The 3,561-nt window shown below is 40.9% G+C and overlaps 1 non-coding gene across 1 annotated transcript; it reads right to left on the bottom strand.

Annotated features, from left to right (window-relative positions):
* Positions 1 to 1,143: 1,143 nt before the first annotated feature.
* Positions 1,144 to 1,250, bottom strand: LOC112526256. Its single transcript, XR_003070578.1, has one exon. It is a non-coding gene; the product is annotated as a small nucleolar RNA R71 (small nucleolar RNA).
* Between the last annotated feature and the right edge of the window lie 2,311 nt (positions 1,251 to 3,561).

Below are 3,561 nucleotides of genomic sequence, written 5' to 3'. Positions count from 1 at the left end.
AAAAGGTCAAATATTTACCATGTCTTAATATATGTAACACCCCCAAATCCATACATTGCATATAACACATATTTTATATATAGAATACATGTTTTCCCCCACATAGGTCCCTAATACAAGAGTCTATAATGTAAAATACGCAACCCAAAAATTCCAAAAGTAAATGTTCTTGCATCCTAGCATCTATGCTTCCAAAACAGCTAAACACATAGGGAAGTAACTTTGGCTACAGTCCCTGTGGACGATAATCCGGTACTTGTACCACTTATTACTTGGAAAGACGACGTTGGGCCGTATTTTATACTTGCTTTTCGGCCCAATTTCATTAAGTCTAAAGGTGTGAAATATAACCGACCAAGTTTTTGGAGCCGCTGCCGGGGATTGCTTCGCTAAAGTTTTATTTTGAGTAAATTAAAAGATTTCATTTTTCTAGTACCTCGGGATCGTTTTTAAAAGTGGTGTATGCCACGGTCACATCACGGAGAATTTTTCGAATTTGATCCCGATATTGAGAGAACGTTTCACCATCGGAGGAGGGCTCAAAGAGCATTTTTTGCTCTACTCCCTCCAAACATGGCGTTACCTCCCCCAATTATTCCGGAAATACCGTATTTGGAGAACCAACCGCCGGGTTTTCAACAAATTCCACCATTCCCGAACTTTCAACAAGGACATCCACATAATCATAATGATAATAATTTGGACACAGAATCGGAACCTAATGAGCACCAAAGAGCACAAACTCCGAACATTATTAATTTGGCAAATTCCAAAAATGGGAGGATCATGGATTATGTGATTCCGGATTTTGAGCAATTGAATTCCGGGATAGTTAGACCACATATGACCGCTCTCCATTTTGAACTTAAACCGATAATGTTTCACATGTTGCAAACGAATGGCCAATTTGCCGGATTACCTTCGGAGGACCCACATTCGCACTTAAAATCTTTTATGGAAATCACTGATACTTTCTTTATCTCGGGAGTGTCAAATGACGCTCTAAGACTCACTTTGTTTCCATTTTCCTTGAGGGATCGGGCTAAAGCATGGTTTAACTCATTAACATCGGGTTCTGTGCCGTCGTGGAGTAACATGGTGGAAATTGTTTTTCCAAAATATTTCCCACCGACAAGGAACGCTAAGTCTAGAAATGAGATTTGTCTTTTCAAACAAATGGACGATGAGGTTGTTCCTGACGCGTGGGAAAGGTTCAAAGAGCTGTTGAGGAAATGCCCACACCATGGCATTTCGTACTGTATTCAACTCGAGACGTTTTACAATGGGTTAAATCCCATGGCAAAACACATGCTCAATGTGACTGCGGGCGGAGCCTTTACACTTATGACCTATAATGAAGGATATGAAATCCTAGAAAAGATTTCGGCAAACAATGGACATTGGGCCGACCCACGCGCTCAATCACAGAAAAAGACTGCGGGGATACATGATGTAGATGCATATACTGCATTAACATCCCAGCTTACCTCCATGACCAACATGTTGAAAAATTTAACTTTCGGTCAGAGAGGACAGCAAGCTGCTAATACACCAGTCCAAACAGTCCTATCTGTGCAATGCGTGTGCTGTGGTGGGGAACACTCGTATGAACATTGTCCTGACAATGCTAAATAAGTAAACTATGTTCATAACCGAGTTAATCCCTATTCCAATACCTATAATGCCAGCTGGAAACAGCATCCGAACTTTTCTTGGAACAGTCTCAGTTTGAACCCACCAGTCCATAAACAACAAGGAACTTCTAATTTCCAACCGCAACATCATGGAAACAATTCTAACTCTCAGAATCACCAACAAGGTTTTCAAAACTCACAACCACCTTTTCAGAACAAACCATCTCCGCGGTCAGAATCATCTTCTTTGGAAGCAATGATTAAAGGACTCTTTGCACATGCACAAGCATAAAACCAAGCTTTAATAAATCAACAAAGTGCGGCCATCAGGAATTTAGAGACTCAAGTCAGTCAACTTGCATTAAACCAGAACAATCGAGCCCTTGGTACCTTGCCCAGTAATACAGAGGTCCCTAGAGACCTAGGTAAGGAACATGTGAAAGTAGTGACCCTTAGGAGTGGGAAGGAATTGAAAGAACAAGTGCCCAAAGATAGTTCACCAATTATGACAGAAGCTGATGCTACAGCATTGGTTCCTGCCAAAGAAAGACCGGTCCTACCCCTAGAGAAACAAGCATTAGAAAACACCACTTCTGTCCCCCCCTAGATCACACTTTCCATTACTCTTTCCTGAGGATGCTCTAAAAAAGTCAAAAGAAACTGAGGTTTTAGAGACTCCTAAGCTTGATGCTAACATTTCATCTGAACCTCCAAAGGGCACCACAAAGATCCAAGGCATTCAAGACCCGTCTTGCTCAACTCATCCAAGTAAGAATGTAATAAAACCAGTACCTCCTTATGTTCCATACCCCCAAAGGTTGAGGAATCAAAAAGAGGAACTGCACTTTAAGAAATTCTTGGATGTGTTTAAAGAATTGCACATCAACAGGATGCTTGTTGAGGCAATTGAGCAAATGCCTAGTTATGCCAAGTTTCTGAAGGACATCCTAAGCAAGAAGAAGAAGTTGACTGARTATGAGACARTWGCCCTAACCGAAGGATGTAGTGCGCTTTTGACCAATAGCATACCCCCTAAGCTAAAAGATCCAGGGAGTTTTACCATTCCTTGTTCAATAGGAGGGAAGGAGATAGGGAAAGCCCTATGTGACTTAGGAGCTAGTATCAACCTTATGCCCTTGTCTGTTTTCAACACCTTAGGCATTGGAGAAGCTTGACCGACCACTGTCACACTCCAATTGGCCAACAAGTCCATAGCATATCGTAAGGGGAAAATTGAAGATGTTTTGGTACAAGTAGACAAGTTCATATTTTCGGCAGACTTTATCATTCTAGACTTTGAGGCGGATAAGGACATTCCTATTATTTTAGGAAGACCATTTCTAGCCACCGGAAGAACTTTAATAGACGTCCAAAAAGGAGAGTTGACCATGAGACTCCAAGACCAGAAAGTCACCTTTAATGTCTTCAACTCTCTAAAGTACCCTGATTACTTGGAAGAGTGTTCAAGAATATCTGAGATAGAGGAGATGTGTTTGGAAGAGGGAATTCAGAAAAATCTTAAGTTGGAAGGAGAGTATGATGAGGAAATAGAAGAGGAAAGTGTTGATGAAATAGAGGAATTAGGAACTGATGTTGTCCCAGTGGATGCTGCAACATTTGAGCTGCTAGAAAATAATGAGCAAAAAGACTTCACCCCGTCCATAGAATCACCACCTGATTTGGAGTTGAAACAACTCCCATCCCATCTAAAATATGCTTTTCTAGGATTGCATAAAAAAAAGAAACTTGTCATTATCTCATCTACCCTAGAATTGCATCAAAAAAAGAAACTTGTGGATATGTTGAAATTGCATAAGAAAGCCTTAGGATGGRCCATTGCTGACCWTAAAGGGATTAGTCCCTCCATTTGTCAACACAAGATCATCCTAGAAGATAGAAATTTCACTTCCATAGAACCCCAACGAAG

Source organism: Cynara cardunculus, assembly GCF_001531365.2.
Source record: "Cynara cardunculus var. scolymus isolate 2C chromosome LG 13, CcrdV1, whole genome shotgun sequence".
NCBI lineage: Eukaryota > Viridiplantae > Streptophyta > Magnoliopsida > Asterales > Asteraceae > Cynara > Cynara cardunculus.
This window is presented reverse-complemented; position numbering and strand designations above follow the sequence as displayed.